The sequence below is a fragment of the Equus przewalskii genome, chromosome 14, assembly GCF_037783145.1.
Source record: "Equus przewalskii isolate Varuska chromosome 14, EquPr2, whole genome shotgun sequence".
NCBI lineage: Eukaryota > Metazoa > Chordata > Mammalia > Perissodactyla > Equidae > Equus > Equus przewalskii.
The window spans coordinates 46,086,573-46,106,692 of NC_091844.1; the positions used below are offsets into that span (position 1 = coordinate 46,086,573).

At 42.1% G+C, this 20,120-nt stretch overlaps 1 long non-coding RNA gene across 1 annotated transcript in view; it reads left to right on the plus strand.

Moving 5' to 3' along the window:
* The window catches only part of LOC103559798 (uncharacterized), a 173,812-nt gene that overhangs the window by 90,255 nt on the left and 63,437 nt on the right, over positions 1–20,120 (plus strand). The window contains exon 3 of the long non-coding RNA XR_011526537.1: positions 10,217–10,372. This is a non-coding gene — a long non-coding RNA (uncharacterized lncRNA). The remainder of the gene's footprint in view (positions 1–10,216; positions 10,373–20,120) is intronic.

A 20,120-nucleotide genomic window follows, 5' to 3' on the forward strand; every position in this document is an offset into this window, starting at 1 on the left:
TGTTTGTCTTTCTCTGTCTTGCTCATTTCGCTTAGCGTAATACCCTCAAGGTCCATCCATGTTGTCATAAATGGCACCATTTTGTCTTTTTTATGGCTGAGTAGTATTGCATTGTCCATATATATGACATCTTTGTCCATTCATCAGTTGATGGACACTTGGGTTGCTTCTACGTCTTGTCTATTGTGAATAATGCTGTGATGAACATAGAGGTGCATAAATCTCTTTGAATTGTGGATTTCATGTTCTTTGGATAAATACCAAGTAGTGGGACAGCTGGATCATATGATATTTCTATTTTTAATTTTTTGAGAAGTCTCCATACTGTTTTCCATAGTGGCTAATTTTTGATGATCAAAGTTAGGCTTCTACCTTCCAGTAGAGACTGGAAGACAGGGGCCCTATCTTTCTTGATGATTACATTTCAAATGGATCACTCCCAGGTCCTTGAGAAAGACATTCCCAGTTGTAGAGGATTTATGTTTCAAAGGGGTAGAGAAAGAATTTACAATTACAAGTTTCTAAAGTAAATGCTCTAAGAAAAGGGAGCTCAGGGGCCTGTAGTCAGGAAGAAGCTTGTCTAAAATTTAGTCAAGCTGAGGGGAATGTTAAGGTTCGTTTCGTCTTGGTGAGTAGCATCCTTGATGCAGCCTTGACATAATGACAAAAGGTTCTAATTTATCCCTCCTCTCACTCCCATCCTCCAAAGGGGGACAGCTTTCCCAGTACCTACACAGCTCAGGGAGACTATGAGAGTGAGTTTTTTTATAGCAGGGGCCAACAGAGTTCTTACAGCAAATGGTGTCATATAGTTGACCACGGCACAGGATGCTGTTCCAAATTTGATGGTAATCCTCTTTGTGGGGAGTGGATACTACATATAATGCTTTGTGTACAAAGAGAGTTAAGAAATTACACCTCCTTTAGGGGATGCTAAACTGAAAGTTGGGGAGTCTCTATTTTTCTTTTCAGAGACTACTTTGTAGGTTTTCTGCTGCAAGTTTATAAACAAACTGGCACCAATGTTCCCTCTACACCACCAGGTCAGCAACTCGAAGAGAATTTACTTCCTAAGAAGTCACCATGACGCCATTTCCTATTATACATGAGTTTAAACTGTATTGCAATGTGTTTTCATTTATTCTTATTCAATGGTTAAAGGAACAGATAAGGCAGTTGGTAAAATTTATTAGGCTGACAGATTTTTAGAGAATGTTCTACATTCTATATAACCATCTTAACATTCACATGAGGAATTATGACCAGAATTATTAGCTCTGTTCAGATCAAGACATAATACAGAAACTTCTATCTAACTAGGAACGCAGTCTGTTATCTCTCTGCCTGTCAAGGCGGGTTCTACAAACATGAATGTTTCCCGAGCACCTTCATAAGGGACACGCCATGTTGTTTGTTCTCCTCATCACCAGTGAGAAATAACTTGACATTTTCATTGCTAATGGCTCCTTCACAAAGTGTATTGACACTTCAGTCATTTTGAACCAAATCAACAAATAATGAGAACCTGTTCCGTGAAACCCACGCGCACAGTTCTTGCTCACAAATGACTCATGCTGTTGAGGATCCAAGATATGGATGTGTGGATTATGAAATAATGATAGGCTACTTAAATGTTCAAAATATCAACAGAGATTTCATCATGTGGTATGTGAGTAATTACAAAATGAACTCTGCAGACATTAATTGCTACTGGTGGTGAGAGGACGAGAAGAACACCTAGAAAATGAACCTTGCGTTTCTCCCCAAGCCTGCTTTGTCTTTCCCTCAATCTCTTTTTCATGGGACATACATCCTTAGAAGCTTTCCCATGCACATTCCTCTTTTCTTGTACCTGCTTTCCTATGCCCACCCTTTACTGCATGTAAAAAGATCCTTTCTTCATTTCCTAAATTCACCACCATATGTTGAAATGCTCCTGCCTCCACACCAGCGCTTCCCTCTGCTGGGAGGCCTTTGTTTCAACTCTTTCCCTCTTTTGCTCCCTCAACCTTGCTAACTTCTTTTCATTAAACTAAGTAATGAAGCTTCCTCTACCTTCTGCTCTATTCAGGCCCTCAGTGAATTGTATCATGGCCACTCACATTGAGAAGGGCCATCAGCTTTACTCCGTCCACCAATTCAAATGCCAATCTCTTTTGGAAACACTCTTACAGACACACCCAGAAAGAATGTTTAACCAGAAATCTGGCCATCTCACAGCTCAGTCAAGTTCACACATAAAATTAAGCATCGCAGGCAGCATCAGCGTCTTATGGACATTGTTAGAAATACAAATTCTTGGGCTCTACCTCAGACCTATTGAAGCCTCATCTCTGTGAGAGGGGCCCAGGAATCTGTGTTGTAATGTGCTCTCCAGGTGGTGCTCACATACATAAGTGTTTGAGAAACACTGCTTTAGAGGTCCCTGCTCTGTCCTCTTTCTGTGATGCCCCTCTTGATGGAGTATTCCCATACTTGAACATGCTTCATACTGAAGCTCTAAAACTCTCTGCCTTGTGTCTTGTGTTTCCAGAACCTGAGTAAGTCTCTTCCCTAGGTCCATCCAGGGACAGTTGTTTGTGGAGGCTGTGAAGGGAGCTTGGACTTGTGAAGGTGTCCACATGCATGTGTGCCAGGCCCTTTGCTGGGCAGCCTGGAGCTCAGGGGTAGGAAGAGAAGCACGGTGAACCACAGGCTGGAGGCTGGTTTTTTCTGTTCTGCTAGTTTTAAATTTGAACCTGCCTCCTGAGTAATTTTGAAGTTGTCTTTATTAAGTTTGTAGTAGAGGACATATTTTATTTAACTGTTTGATAGCTTGATTGATACCATTTAGACATTCAGATGTTCGGTATGAGGGCCTCTGTTCGTACTCTCTGCCCAGGTCTGTGAATGTTAATGTGGAGCCTGCTCTGAGTTTTAATGTTGATTTCCTTTCTGTGTCCTCCATTGGGCTGGAAGTCCTTGGGGACAGGACAGGGTTTTATTTGACTCTAACCCCATTGCCTCGTGCAGTGCCTGGCATAAGTGACTTAGCAAATGTGTGCTGAGTAAATGAATGAATACTTTTGTGAAGGTTGGGGCTGTCAGGGCAAACCTTGTGGAGGAGATGCTGGGCCCATGTGGTTGTTTCTCAGGCAGGATTAGTAAGACCACTCCAGACAGATGGGGTGTCCTCTTCTAGCATCACCTAAATTGTTGGAATTAGGGAAAATAAAGGGGGTATAACACTGACATGATGTCATCTGGTGGAATGGATGCCTCAGACCAAACAAAAGTGAGCTTTGAGGTCCAAGCATGGTGGGAAAGAGAGATGAATGCCATAGATTAATTAGAAGTAATGAAAACAGCTGTCAAAGTAGTCTGAAACCTTGACTTGCTACAATTAATTGTTCAATACTGACTAATTATATTAGCAGGTCCCAGGTGTTGGCTTTACAGACAGTATAAATTATGCATTGAGGCAGGAAGCTCTGTCTATACCAAGGCCTTCTTTTGGTAGTTCTTGTCATTTTATGGTTTTCTGTGTGGCGTTTGTTTCTGGCTTTATTGTAATGCCTCATGTCAGACATATCACAAAGCAGCAGTATAACTGAACGATGGCACGTGGATGCTGAATATTTAAATAGGTTCACATTTTGATTTTTTTCCCTCTCTTTGAAATTCTTCTTTTACTAACAAAGGCCGGATCCTACAGCTATTCTCAAATCTTTTTGGCTCAATACATATCAGGGAATACTGGAAAACAAAAGCTTTATAAATACAAGATGTCTTATTAATGCTTGCTGTGAAATGTTGATAACAAATAGGAGCTGATCACATCCACTGCAATTTCTCACTCTGTTTTGAAGGTTGGGGAAGAGCATAGATTTCCAAGCAAAGTGAAAACAGGTTGTCTTGGTTTTTGGTTTTTTTTGTTCATGCCTGGTTGAGGCTCCATTCTTGTCTCTTGCTAGTGGTGGCATAGTGCATTTCTTTGGATTGGTGTTCAATTGTCATTTTCACAGGGACATCTGGTATTTGGACTGTTCTTGAAGGGTCATTGATTATTTTTCCCTAAACTTGATTCTCTTAAGTTGATAGTTTGTAAGATTCAGCCAACCAACCAATAATCATTAAGAACCTACTTTGCATGTCAGACCCTGGTCCAGGCTGGGAGGAAACTGTGAAGTGGAACGAAGCCTGTGACCTGTCTGGGTCCACAGAGCCTAGAGTCCGATTGAGAAGTTAGCACATGTGAAATCACACTGAATCCCATGGGCCTTGTGTACCAATTACGCTGTGCAAAGGAGGCAATCATTTCAGGATGGAATCACTTCCAGCCGAGGAGATAAGGATGGTCCATGAGAAGCGCCCCGCGTCATTCCATCATCTCTTTGAGCAGTGTTTTTCAAACTGTATTCACTCTGAGTTACAGTAAGAAAAGTACTTTATATCACAGCCATACACATTTATGGGTATGAATCACTGAACCTAAAGTTTCACTAAGCAATACTTAACGCTTTCTATGGTATTTTCTCTTAATGTTTTTTACACCATATTTCATACACCTTCATACTCTATTTTATGAAAAACAATGCAGGTTGTAGTCTTAATAAATTGTTAAATGCCCCACTAATTAGTTACCATCCACAACCTGAAAAATATTTCTTTCGAGGCCTGACTTAAAATCCTGCAGGTACTTCCCATTGTGCCATCCCCCTACTCTCCTCTCTGCACCCTCCTATAACAAGAAGCTCGTGAAGTCGTCAGGGTCTCCATGGTGGAATAGCTAGGGGCCGTTCCTGGTGTCTGTGTAGGATGGGTGTTCCTTCCATAGCAATTTGAGGACCCAACTTCTCCCGTTTCCCTCCCCACCCCACCAGGCCAGGTTAGGGCTGCCTGTGTGGAGTATGCAAGTAAGGGAGGACCGTGGAACCCCTTTGCCAAGCCGACCCTATCCAGTTGGTTAATTCATGCCTTTTAGGTTGGCTTTCAGATTGTTATTTGGGAGGAAGTAGTAGGATACATGAAGAAATAGGTTTGGGATGTGGGAGGAGGATTTTAATTATATTTTCACGTCCTTGAGGGATTTGTTCTCATTGAAGGTGGAGGTGACTATTCCTAGAATCACTTGAATATTAATCTATCTTTGGGAAACATTTTCTGGGAAAATTTATTTGATGGTAGTTGCTTTTAGGATATCAACAGGTATTTGGCTGGAATAATGTATCATTGAATGTTACCATTTTTTTCATACACTTAAAAATTCACAGAGAGTCTCCTATGTTCCAGGCCTTCTGCTTTGTTCTGGGTTATCACATCCTGACATGTGAAAGCTTCACAGTCTGGGGAGACAGACAGACATGTAAAATCATTCCCATGAAAGTGCTATGCAGAGGTTTATACAAGGGACTCTAGGCCACAGAAGATGCAACACTCAACTTCCTGTGAAGGTCAGGGCAGCTTCTTGGAGGAGATAATGTTATAAAGGAGGAGGTGGAACTTGCCAGGCCAACAGGTTGAACTTTCCAGGGGGAGGGAACAGGATGTGTGAAGCATCAAAGACATGAAAGAGCCCAGAGCTGCAAGAAGCTACGTGAGGGTCGGGGAGAGACGCGAGATGAGGCTGGAGAAACATGCAGAGGTGAGACGATAAAGGAAACTTTATGCCATGCTGAGGAGTGTAGACTTTATCCATAGGGAACTGGGGAGAGATGCATTTAAGGATTGTTAGTAGAGGAGTCATATAGTTAGAATTTACATTTTGGAAAGATTTCTCTGGTAAATAGTGCATTTCTGAGGAATTTAATTGTTGTGGTACCCAAAGGCCTCATATACCAACTACACACTTGTAGAGTGGAGAAAGAGGATATGAAATGGAGATCAGTGTTTCTCAAACTTGAATGTGCATCACTTGGAGGGCTTGTTAAAACACAGGTAGCTGTGACCCACCCACTGAGCTTCTGGACCAGTAGGTCTGGGACAGGTCCTCAGAATTTGCATCTCTAACAGGTTCCCAGGTGATGCTGATGCTGCTGGTCCATGGACCACACCTTGCTTATTGAATGCTGGGGGAGGAAGAATAATGGTCTCCAAAGATGTCTGTATACTAATCCCTGGAACCTGTGAATATATTATGCTAGATGGCAAAGGGGAATAAAAGTTTGGGATGGAATTAATTTATAATTAATAAGTCAGTAAATGAAGGTTGTTAAAGAGCTGCTTTTAAAACAGGGAGATTATCCAGGATTATCCAAGGGGCTCCCAGTGTAATCACAGGTGCTTAAAATCAGAAGAGAGAGACAGACAAGGAGAGTCAAGAGGGAGATGCGACTACTGAGTAGTGGTCCAAAAGAGGTAACGTTGCTGGCTTTGAAGATGGAGGAAGGGGGCTGTGAATCAAGGAATGTGAGCGGCCTCTAGAAGCTGGAAAAGGTAAGAAAACGGATTCTCTCCTAGGGTCTCCAGAAGAAACATGAGCCTAACACCGTGACTGCAGCTAAAACAGGAGTCAGATTTTTAACCCACAAAACTGTTAGATGATATAGTTGTATTGTTTTAAGTCACTAAATTTGTGGTAATTTGTTAAGGCAGCAAAGGGAAACTAATACAGATGCCTCCAGGTACTGTGGTCGGTACTGGGAGCCCAATGCCGAAAAAGCTTGGTCAATGACCACCACCTTCCCTATTTTTTGCCTTTGCTTCCAACTAAGGACCAACAGAGAAAGTCAAGTATGCTTCCCAAACTAGATACGATGCCTTGCCTCCCGCTTCCCCATGCCAACAATCTCCAACCAGAGCACACCTGAAGCCTTCCCTTTGTTTTCACTATAAAGCCCTTCCACTCCCCTGCCTGCCTTTGAGTCTCTGCTAATGACAAGTGATGGTGGCTGACTCCCTTGCTGTAGCAAGCTCTCAGTAAATAGCCTTCACTTGCTCTCATTTGGGAGGTCTTCCTCGATTTGCACAAGATTTCCAGTCTTTTTTCTTTTCTTACTCACTGATTATTCTAATGCAGCGCTTCCAAGGGGCGGGGGGTGTTGTGGGGAGGATTTTGTTCCTCATCCTCTTCCCCCAAACCCAGGGACATTTGGCAATGTCTGGAGACAATTTTGGTTGTCACAACTGGGGGATGCTACTGGCATCTAGTGGGTAGAGGCCATTGTAAGAATCTGCTAAACATCATAGAGTGCACAGAATGCCTCCAACGACGAGGAATTATCTGGACCAAAACGTAAATAGTGCTGAAGTTGAACAACCCTGATCTAATGATGGGAATTTCTAGCCCCCGTGCAGTAGAGAGGTGTGTGTGTGTTGGTGTCTTTTTATGTGAGTGGGACAGTGATACTAAAATAAGACAGAGGTGGCCAGCAATCTGTCTATATTCACTTTGATTAGGCTTAGTCTTATATCAAAGATAGTCCTTACTTCTGCTTTCAAAAAAGAATATGACCTCCTCCCTGAAAGAGCAAGAAAGTCTAGCATTTCATTTTGTTCCTCTGCCTAGTAACTCCTGGAGACTTAGAGTGTATGTAAAAATATGGTAATATATTTACATCTATTTATCTTTACATATACATATGAGATATGACTATCACATGAAATTTCCATGTATGAATTGTGGCAATGATCTCTTTACTTCACACCGTATCATACACACAGACACATGTGCAAATTTATTTGTTTCTGGCTGGTTCAGTTTGCAAAATGACTTCCCCCACTTCTCTGCTTCCACTGGGGCCCCAGTCAAACAGAGCTGTGCTTCGTTTGAGCTTTATGTATCTGAGGCATTTCCATCTCTGGATCTTCAGAGCTGATTTGGAATGCATGCTGTCGAAACTTCCACATTCCTCATGCATATAAACAGAACTATAGTTGGAGATTTCTTCTGCAGATCCACCTCTAGTGTTGCCATTGACAAGCTCAGGAAGAGCGAGGTGAGGTAAGGCGTTAGCTGTGGAGAGAGGCCCTCTCAGTCCTTCGCTCTGACATTTTGCAAGCCCACAGGCTAATGAATCAATTTCCTTACAAAAGAGAATATTGCCATGGTATCATGTGGCATGTTTATATTGCCACATTAAGATTTCAGGGTATTTTTAATCTTTAATTATCTACTTCCATTTTTTTTTTGAATTGACAAAAGCCTTAGAATTATTTTTTCGGATTATGTGGTTTCCTGCCAGTGTTTTCTGAGATTGTGGTGCTAATTGAAACAGAGCTGCCTCTCTTCTTTGAGAAGAAATAGGATCACCCTGGAGCCCTGGTTCTGTGCAAGATTTGATTAAAACTTCCCTGAGGGTCCTTGTACCAGCCTGCCTTCAGTGTACACACTTACGCACAAGAAGCCACTGGTTTATTGCCAGAGACATGACCCAGGAGTTTTACCTATAATATATGTAACGTATGCTTGCAAAGATTAAAATATTTCCAAAAACATATTTAATTCTAGCTTTTTCTTTCCCTTATAGCATCACAGAAAATGTTTAGTGTTAATAACAAAACAGGTGACTTTTTGCCCTGGACGATAGTTTTCTGGGAGTGTCAAGAGAATTAAAAATGCCCAGTTTCATCTACAGAACCTGTTAATGACTTCAAGCGACAAGTAACACCCTGGTTATTTAAAGAACCCCTTTCTGGCATGTTTTCTGACTCCTTGTCATTAAAGGGACAAGCAAAGATAGGGAAAGAGAAGGTGCAATGTAGCTTTGGAATTAGATCAGACTGAAATCTTTCTTATTAAAGTAGACCAAGAATAACATAATAAAAACAAATCAGACAGAAACACTCTTGCATCTTATGAAGGATGTGAAAATGTGTGCAATAATTCTTTTCTTTCTTCCGACTTACTATAAAGTATCCATGCTTAGGGGGATTTGGAATCTTATTTAAACAGAAAAAATGAATATGTGGAAAATATAAATGTGCCTGTCTTTTATAAGGCGCAGTCTAGCTAGTGTGTCCTCCTCTGGGTCTCATTTCTGCATTGTTATTAATGTTTAATCTGTGGCTTAAATTGTAATGTTCGTTTATGAGATGCTCCCATTTACAAGATGTATATTACTGAAACTGGCACCTTAGGTTTTTCCTGTTGCTCAGCACTGTTAAGTGGTGCTCCTGGAAAAACCCACTTCTTCAAGGACAGAGCCAGTGACTCTGCAATGCTGTCTATAAAGAACTTCTCAGAAATAGAGTGCATTTCAACACGGAAACCTTATACACCACCACTAGAAATTCTCATTTCCATTTGCAGACTGGCTTGAAAGCTGCTCTGTGACCTGGGCTGGCCACTCTCAAGCTTGTGATGCTTCTGTCCTCTTAGGTTCCACACGAGAATAACAATTAGAATTGCCTGACACCATGACTGGACAGCCAGTCTAGGCAACTGAAAATCCAGCTCTGTGGTGTAAAGTGCTCTATTTTCAGCTAGGTCGTGTATTCAAAAAAAAATCACACGGTACAAAAAGTACTGAAAAGTTGTCAACACGTTTCTTGGTGGAATATTTTAAGTATGATTGCTTTTAGCCTTTGCAATAAGGTAAAAGTATTATTGCAGATTGGACTTTTGGCAGGGATGATCAAGCTAGGTGAAATCTACATTGTCTAGCATTGCATTTTGGTCGTATAGCATGTGACCTTCAGCTGCAGTTGCACAAAGATAATACAAACTCTGATCCTCTGCAATCTAACAATGTTAAACTAGTATTGAGTGTTTCTTAAATGTCAGGGCTCCTGTGAGGGGCTGGAGATATTACTAAAAATAAGACGCAGTTCCTGCTTTCAAAGAGCTTACACTCCTTGATAGATAGGATGGAAGAACACAGACAAGAGAAGTTATTAAGGTAGAGCATTCACATAAATTAGCTTATTTTGACTTTGGTTTGGAGTCAGGGTTTGCTGCAAATCTATTCTAATTTGCAATATGTAATAGGAAGTTCTCCTAGAAAATGAATCTGTAGTCCCTCCCCCAGTTGTTTTAGGAGCACATTGGAGGGATGATCTAGTGCAGTCTTGGGGAATCCACTTTCTAGATAAGTTGGTATCTCCACGATCTCCTGAAGGGCAGGTTGGTGTTAGTGATTGGGGCTTGAGGGAGAAGGGGTGCAGGGACAAAGTCTGAGGAAGGAGACAGTCTGGGGGATCTGCGGCTGGCTTGTGGGGAGCTGTGCTCAGGTTGTGCATTTGTCGTAATGGGAAAGTGACATGGGGCTAAGAGTCATCTGTTTATTGATTTACACAGGCAGAGACTCTCCCTGAAGTGTCTCAGATGCATGCGATGTGCATGACTGCTGGATTTGGATCAGTGAGCTGAAAGATGCAGAGCATCACACTTGGCTGGATGAGTCCCTGTGGATTGTGGACGAGGAGAAACCGTGAGCGCTGTTCATTCTAGAAGGTAGGAGGCATGGTGGGTGTTTGGCGAGGTTGGCTGGCTGGCTCTGAAGCCAGGCTTAGCTATGACTAAATGACCTTCTGTGGAAGTCACGCACGGTCATTTTTTTCATCTCCCAACAGGAGGTCTGTGTCTGTAAAACATAGCCACATAATCCCAGTTCTATTGCTCGCTTTCAAAGCGATTAGAAGTCTTAAGCTGAAGTTGTACTAGGTGAGCCGTAAATACACCAGAAGGTCAGCTTTCCTCCTACTTTGGAGGAAGAGGTTATGAGAATGTGTGACAAGGACTCAAGAAGTGAGGCAAACTGACGAAATGGTTTACCCTCATTTCATAGTTCACAAGAAGTCTATTCAGAGAAGGCAGTGATTTTTTTTTCCTTGACAATTACATTTTGCCTCCCTGTAAAGAAGAATGCTGCTGAGCCTGGGTGTGGGGACGTCTCTGTGCTGAAGTTTTGTGTGGGAGGTAGGCCCTGGGCACCGTAGCAGGAGTTAGTATGCTGGCCTCTGGCTGCAGTCAGCATTTTCTGGGTACAGAGTCCTGTAGTTGGAGTGATGATGGGGACAGAGGGGACAGGGGACATTCTCCCTGGGAGAGGCCGCAACACTGAATCAGACAGGACTGGCTGGCTAGGAGCCAGAAACTAGGGGGGTCCATCTCAACCCAGGAGCAGTTGCTTAATGGCTTCTCATTTAATCTCCATGCCTCAGTTCTCTTCTCCTCTTATCATTAAAGTCAAGCCAGTAATATCTGACCCACCCCATTACAGAACTATCATAAGTTCCAACGGGATGATGATTTAAAGTCCGGTAAAAAATGTAAGTAGAATGAGCATATGTAAACACTGACACCTCAGTAGTATTATATTGTGGCATCAGGGGCTCTATCAATTATTTTTACAGATAATTGAATATTATAGCTTTAATTCAAGCATTGAAAAATTACCATCCTTTAATAAAAAACCGTTCAAAATGCGTGACACTTTTCAGGGTCGTTAAAATTCAGGTGACTCTGAACATGATAATCTAAATGAGGAGTTGGTAAATAAGAGGACAAGAGAACTGAGGCATGGAGATTAAATGAGAAGCCATCAAATAACTGCTCCTGGGCCGAGACGAAACCCTTAGTTTCTGGCTCCTAGCCAGCCAGTCCTGTCTGATTCAGTGTTGCGGCCTCTCCCAGGGAGAATGTCCCCTGTCCCCTCCGTCACCATCATCACTCCCACTACAGGTCTCTGTACCCAGAAAGTGCTGACTCCAGCCAGAGGTCAGCATACCAACTCCTGCTACACTGCCCAGAGCCAGATAGCAAATATTTTAGGCTTTGCGGGATATATGGTCTCTGTCACAGCTACTTAGCTCTGTTGTCATAGCATAAACGTAGCCATAGACACTTTGTTAACTAATGAGTGTGTCCAATAAAACTTTATTTATACAAACAAGCATTGAGTTGAATTTGGCTCATCAGGGCTATGGTTTGCTAATCCCTGGTCTAGCCTAACTTCAAGGGGGTGGGGAAATATAATTAAACCATTTGCTCAGGAGAAGGAGACCTGGAGTTTTTGTGAGGAACATGTTTAGCTGTTTGCATGCAAGCATGAGATAGGCTGCTGGTTGAGTTTAGCCAGGTTTGGAGTTTTTGCAGGTGATTATGATGGGGTATAATGGATGGGGGAATGGGATTGATGGTGTTTTAAATGGGTGATTATTTAGACCCTAAGTAGGTAACCAAAAGAGTGAGGAGCTTAAGGCTAAGAGTGGTGAACCTTCTTGAGGTCAATGGATTGGAGGTTTGGATGAAGTCAAGAAGTCTTGAAATGGGAATCATAGTGTGAGTGCACTAGAAGGATAGAAGATGGTGATCAGCAAGTAGGAACTTGAAACTTTTGCAAGTGGTTCAGCTGTTATTATGCGACTGGGGAGTAGAGGTGAGATAGAAAGAAAAGCTTACTAGAGGTTAGGACGTCAAGGAAGACAGACACAAAATATTGAATGGTTCACCCATGGAGATATTAAAGGCATGAAGAATTGTATAGAAGTAGAGAAAGATAGTGAACTTGGTGCTAAGTTCATTAGTAAATGAAGGGGAGTTCCTGAGAAGTCAGTAGGGATAGTGAGAAGTCTGAAGCTAAGGACTTCAAGTGTTGGAGTGAGGGAAAAAGGATGACAAATGGTCTGGAAGGGGATCTACTGCGGCAAACGCTGCCTAGATATGCACCGATCCCATTAGTGCTTCTTCCGGGGTGCATGGACTGCACTTCTTCCCCCCCGCCCCATTAAGTGTGGTCATGTGATGCAGTTCTAGTCAAAAGAATGAGGACAGAAGGGATGCTCAGCACTCCAAAGCCTGTCCCATGAAAACCTTCCCTGTGCAATGCTCCCTTCTTTCTCTTCTCTTGTCTGCTCCATGGCTGCAGAGGATCCCTGGAGGACTCCCAGGGCCTGGGGGGTGATGAGTCATTAAACGGAAGGCTACTGGGTTCTTGAATATTTGCTGCTCTTGATCAGTAGATTGGACTTCACATGAGCAAGAAAGAAACTTCTATTGTTTTAAGTCCCTAACATTACCTACTCCAATACACATACCCTAACTCTAGGCTCTGAAGTACATGGAATGTGGGAGAAAAGAAATTCGAAAAACAAACCAAAACCTTGAGAAGGCTGTAAGGGAAGCGTTAATATCTGGGGACAACCAGACATCTGATCATGATGATAATATTATCGATACTAACAACAACAGCAGCAGTAATAACAATACCACCACCACCACCTCTCTGGTCCCAAAGGCTGTAGGGTGTGAGACCCTTGTCCTAGGTACTGGGAATGCGGTTGGGAATCACTGTGGCTCTTTGGGTGTTGAATCTATCCAGCTCATTGCCTGTGAAAACCCAGGCATTTTCACATGGACTGCTGTTTAATCTCCTTAAGCCTCAAATATGAATAATATTGTCAAATATGAATAATAACAAACAATACCTCAAAGGGCTGGTGTGGGGATTCAATAAAATGACTCCTGTGAGTTAGTCACTTAGCACTTACTGTCTAGCACATAGTAAGCCCTCAGTAAATGTTAACTATTATTATTGGTGGTGGTTGTTCAAGAATCTCATTTATCCAAGCCAAGGAAAGGAAGTTATTTAGAGCAGTCATTCTCAAAGTGTGGTCCCCAGACCCGCAGCATCAGTACAGAAATTCTTGGGCCCCACCCTAGTCCTACTAAATTAGAAACTGTGGAGGTGGGCCCAGCAATCTGTGTTTTAAAAAGCCCTCCAGGTGGTTTTAGTGCGCGCTAAAGTGTGAGAACCATTTCTTTACTCATTTTAGCAATGTTTATTCTTTTTGTTCTGAAAAAAATTCTTCCGAGTCAATTAAATTTCTTCAAAATTAAGAATAAAAGCAGAGACAAATCCTCCACCCCATTAAACATGACTGTCTTCAACTGCCAGCAGGTAAGTGGCAGAGTGTCAGAGAGAGTGTGACCCTGGGATCTGACCCAGGTCCTTCAACTACACACCGTCCCCCGTGGCCTGCCTTGTTTTCACTGAGACTACAGAATGTATTTAACAGGCCGGTGACCTTGCAGTCCAAATGACAGTAATGCCAGGCTGCTGGCGGGTTTAAGCTATCGCCCTTCACTACAAAGGGAATGGTCAGTTGGAATTATTTTGCAGTTTGTAGTGGAGGTTTAAAAGCAGCTCTGCTCCTGGAGCCATCCTCTTAAATTTCTTGCTGTATGGCTCCGAGTGACTCAGGCAAATGGCTTGTCTGGGGCTTTTTGGATTGATGCCCCATTTGTGCTTTCTAAGCCGGCTGTCCTCTGCCTTTGGGCTTGATTATATCTTGAAGTAGCTTTTTTTTAAAAAAAAAATAAGAGAAGTCCTAAGTATTTGCTGGTCATTCTGAATCTTATCGGTCCTCTCATCCTTTTGCCTTCTGCTTTCCTGCCTCTCCTTGAGCCTCGTTGAGTACTGGAGCTGGGAAGGAAGGAGGGGCCTTCTAGCCTGACACTGTTGCACCACAGAAGGGGAAACTGGCATCCTGAGATGTGACATGACTTGTCCAAGGCCACACTCTCATTTTGAAGCTTGCAAGGTTGTCCTCTCCTGCCACCTCTCTCCATCCTTTCTGAACTGACTTTTCCTTCATGCACCTTATTTTGGCATAGATATTCCTCTTTGGGAGTGGGGTTGTTTTGGTGTGTAACGATTTTTCTTCTATAAGAGTCAAATTGACAATTTTCAGTCCATTGGTTTTAGTGGTGGCAAGAATTTCTGTGTTTGCAGAACTGTGTCTGTACCCCTGAGTGAACTTGTTAGGATTCAGACATTTAGGTTTCCTGATAAACATTTTCTTTAGAGTTGGCTTACTTCCCTCTGTGAAATTATAATCAGTCCAGGAGAGGTGACTTCATAGCTGGAGAGGAACTGGGAGCTCCAGTGGATTTTCTGACATCCAGAGGCATTGGTGTTGTTATTGGGGGCAGACCTGGTCCCCGGGGCCATCCAGCTGTAGAGATTCCCGATGAGCAGATTTGAATGCCAGCACTAGTGTTTCAAAGACGGCTGCTAGAGCGAGAACTGGAGCCAAGTTAGGCAGGAGTCTCTAAATTCCATTAGCAGAGTCTCCTTATCTCTAATGTGCTCTTCTCCCAGTTGTCTTTTCGTGATTGTCTCATCCCACTTATAACCAATTGACTGAAAAGTTCAAGACAGAGTTGCTATAGACTGAATGTTTGTGTCCCCCTAAATTCATGTGTTGAAACCTCATCCCCAGTGTGATGGTATTTGGAGGTGGGGTCTCTGGGAAGTGGAGTCTTTGGCAGAGACCCCGTGAAGGGGAGTAGTGCCCTTATGAAAGAGACGTGAGAGAGATCCAGCCATGTGAGAACACAGTGAGAAGACAGCTGTCTGTGAACCAGGAAGGGGGCCCTCACCAGAAAGTGAATGTTCTAGCACGTTGATCTTTAGATTTCCTAGATTCCAGACCCGTGAGAAATAAATTTATATTGTTTATAAGCCACCCAGTCTATGGTATTCCTTTATAGTAGCCCAAAGAGACTAAGACAGAGTAATCTCAAATCTATCTGTGTTTTTAGTTATTGGGCTCTTTAAGGTCCAAAGGAATGATTTCTAATGGTAAAATGACAGGTACCATGTGTGAATTTTTCCAAGATGGACTCAGGTAGGTGTGCTAAATAGGTAGTCTCCAGCATTAAGGGTATATACCCCTGTTATTCATCTCCTGCAATAACATACTCTGCTGGTATAACCAGGGACCACTATGATTCCTGTGTGAGGAAGAGGACTTCAAATAGTCTGAGACAGGTGACGCATTTGTATTTGCCCTATGAGGACATCAAAGCAGTTATAATCCACGGGCTGTATAAAGTTCTGGTATGTGTGAATGGGTTAAAAATACTTTTGTATTGGCTGATGAATGTTAGAAGTAAAAACTGTTTAAAGATGGAGAAAAAGGAAGAGAAAGATGGAGCAAGGTGGAGCAAAAGAGAGTAGTTGTGAGAGGAGCTATTACAACTTGATGGCAAAAACAACTGATTAAACAATGGGCTAAGGACTTAGACATCTCTCCAGAGAAGACATACAAATGGCCAACAGGTATATGAAAAAATGCTCAATGTCACTAATCATCAGGAACTTACAAACCAAAACCACAATGAGATATTGCCTCATACCTGTCAGCTGTTATAAAGAAACAAAATACGTGTGTCAGTGAGGATATGGAGAAATTGAAACCCTTGCACACTGCTGGTGGGAATGTAAAGTGGTGCAGTGGAAAACAGTATGCAGGTTCATCAAAAATTGGAAAGAGGGCCAGTCCTGGTGGCCTAGTTATTAAGTTCGGCATGCTCTGCTTCGGCAGCCTGGGTTTGGTTTCCAGGCGTGGACCTACACAACTTGTCAGCAGCTGTGCTGTGGCGGCAGCTCACGTACAAAATAGAGGAAGATTGGCAACAGATGTTAGCTCAGGGTGAATCTTCCTCATAAAAAAAATTAAAAATAGAGCTAACTTATGATCCAGCAATCCCACTTCTGGGTATTTATCCAAAAAGATTGAAATCAAGATCTCAAAGAGATATTAGTCCTCCCAAGTTTATTGCAGCAATATTCACAATAACCAAGAAGTGGAAACAACCTAAATGTCCATTGACAGATAAATGGACAAAGAAAATGTGGTATATACATACAATGGAATATTATTCGGTCTTTAAAAAGGAGATTTTGCAATATATGACAACATGGATGAACCTTGAGGACATTATGCTAAGTGAAATAGGCCAGTCACAGAAAGACAAATACTGCATGATTCCATTTATGAGCTGTCTAAAATAGTCAAATTCATGGAGTCAAATAGTAGAATGTTGGTTGCCAGGGCCTGGGGGAGGGGGAAATGGGGAGTTACTAATCAATGAGTGTTCAGTTTCCGTTAAGCAAGAAGAACACGTTCTAGAGTTCTGCTGTACAACATTGTACCTAGAGCCAACAATACTGTATTGTACACTTAACATGAGATCTACCCTCTTAACAGTCTTAAGTCTTCTTACCACCATAAAATAAAATTTAAACTGAACAAGTTGCAAATATAATTAAAAAAAAATAAGCATGCTACCCTCAAAGCCCCCCCCAAAAGAGTACATACACTTTCATTTATATAAATTCTAGAAAATGCAAACTCGTCTCTGGTGACTGGAAGCAGATCGTGTTTGCCTGGAAGGGGGCAGGGAGGGAAGGCAGGATTACAATAGGGCCTGAGGACACTTTTTGGGGTGATGAATATGTTCATTATCTTGATTGCAGTGATGGCTTCATGGTCTGTACGTATATCGAAAATATCAAATTGTGCATTTTATCTATGTGCATTTTATAAAATGTCTGTTATATCTTAAAGTTCTATAAAGAAAGTCTATGCTATCTTCCTTCTGTGACTGAATCTAGTAGAGAACATTCATTCAAATGACAGCCGCATTCCTACATGCAGGACGTTCCCTTGTTCTCTAGGCACCACTTGTGTGTGATAGAGACAGAAAAGTGAGACAAAAGTCTAGTAGGTTTTGTATCTTTGCGCTCCCATCCCTCTCTTTCCTTCTGCTTTCCATCCCTTCGCCTCCCTTCTCTTTCCTCTTCCCACCCCCTCCCCAAAGTCACCAGAATGTGAAAGGCTACATCTGTTCCTGCACAAGCTATTTTGCAGTGCAGTTAAGCATTCCTCACCTTAGCTCCCCAGGAAGCTGGAGGCTTGTGTGATCACTGGCATAATGGATGGTGCCCACAGCTCTGGCCCAGGTGTGCGGAGGCTGGTACCCATCCGTGTGGGCGGAAGACGCTGCTTCCTGGCTCACAACATGAGGCTGCCGCTCCCCGACTTGGGCCTCTTCAGAACTCAGAGCAGCTGCTACCCTCTAGGTGACCGGCAAGTCCTGCCATCGTTCACCTGCTCAGGCCAGCTGACAAATGGAGTCGGAGCATTGCAGACTGAATAAACTGTTCTGTAGCCATTTTTGGCTTCAGGCTAAGGGAGGAGACATACAAGCTCTGTGACCTGATGGTATTCATAGAGGCCTGAGAGAAACACTGTTTAGAATTCATATCCACGCTCTTTTCAGCTCCTTTCAGCAAGCTTGAATGGCTCCTAGACATTTTCTGATACATGATATCCGTTTCCCAGTATGGATGTAACAATTAACTAGAGCATCCAAAGCCTTTGCTGAAAATTATCTAGTTTCTGTCATTTTAGTTATTAAAAAAAATGTATACGTGTTTGTAATCTATAGGAATACTTAAGTATAACATCAGCAGTAATAAGTGGTAGTTAAAAAGTGATGCATTAATTAGTTCGGTTTGACCATTCCGTAGCTTTTTAGAATGAATTGTTAATAAAATAGGGACACTATTAAAATTTTGGACGTTGAGTCCACATGGAACATTTTGAAACTACTGTGTTCTCTTCTGACTGGTTTGTCTCAACATTATTCCATCTGAGACCTCAATTTGTTCTCTAATGAATACCTCTATAAGAGGAAAAATTATATAGACTAACTTTCTTTGTACCCTTCCAGCTTAATTGTACAACTATATTGTTACAAATTGACTGAAACAGCCTATTTCGGGTTTTTTTTTTTCTCCATAACCAGCTCTGAATAGATGAACAGAAATAGCTCTCTTTATGTCAGAAACTTTAATTAAACCATTCTGAAAATAAGCATGTGGAAGTACTGACAGGACCTTAATTTAATCACACTGCCTGCTCTCCTGCTCCTGATGCTTCCTTGAAGGCGTGGAGGTGAGGCTTAACTGTGCCCCTGCTTTTGGAGGCACAGACAGGGAACGTCCTGGGGATTCAGAAGATTGTGACCTTCGATCTTTTAGACTTCCACACTAAATTAAAATCAGGGCCAGAAGAAGGTGTAAGGCTTATGGAATGTATTAGGAGGTATTCATGTGAACGGGTCACATAAAGCTAATAATGATCCCTATTTACATACACATCTCATAAATCTATTTTATTTCATTTCATTTTATTATTTAATAAAAATTTACAGAGTCATATATTTGCCAGAGACTGCTCTAAGCATTTACAAATATTTATTCCTTTAATCCTTAACAACAATCCTATGGGGTAGATGCTCTCATTATTCCCATTTCATGTGTGAGGAGACTTAAGTAACTTTCTCAAGATATTTGCAGCTGGGTTTGAACCCAAAAATACAGGCCCTAGAATCTGGGTTGGTCAACGCCATTTCTTTCTTTTTTTTTTTCTTTTTGAGGAAGATCAGCCCTGAGCTAACATCTGCTGCTAATCCTCCTCTTCTTGCTGAGGAAGACTGGCCCTGAGCTAACATCCGAGCCCATCTCCCTCTGCTTTCTATGTGGGATGCCTACCATAGCATGGCTTTTGCCAAGTGGTGCCATGTCCGCACCCGGGATCCGAAACGACGAACCCCAGGCCTCTGAAGTGGAACGTGCGAACTTAACCACTGCGCCACGGGGCCGGCCCCAACACCATTTCTTTCATCAAAGCATAGGAATGTCTGGCAGGAACCAGATTCTTCTTCATGTCTTTTGTGTGCACTCTTGTCACCCCAGCATCCAGCCTTCCAAATAAATCTGTCCACTGTTGTTGTCCCAGCTCCACAGACTGGCTGCTCACGTGCAGATCTCCAAAGTACGTGCACCATTCGGCTTTTCTGTGTGTTTCATCCAAATTATCAGAAGATCCTAACTTTCTTAGCTGTTTTTTCTTTTTTAAGTTGTTCTTTCTGCTTCTTGAATATTAACTCTTGGACTTGTCTGCCCTTTTCTTCCCCACTCACCAGCAATCGTTTCTTGTAGAATGATGTACTACTTGGGCCCTTTCACAGTCATTGAGGTAGGAGAATAAAAGTAGAACTGAAATAGAAAAACACATTACTACTATATTAAAAGATCATTTTGTTTTTAATCCTTTACTGTCCCCCCCACCCCCATAAATAGCTTTCTAACAAGAGACACTACATTCCCATCCACGTATACATTGAGTGTTAGGCGACATGTAGCTCTGAGATTTCACATTTTTCAGTTGGGGAAAAATAATGACACCTATGTGATGGGATCAATACTTCCATTACAAAAATAATCAATATTAAAGAATTTGTAATACAATTTTAAAATCAAATGCATTGAAAAGCCAGGGAGAAAAAGTTTTCCAATATAACTGAATTTAATTAGCTTATAAACTGTCCTACTGGTGCCCAA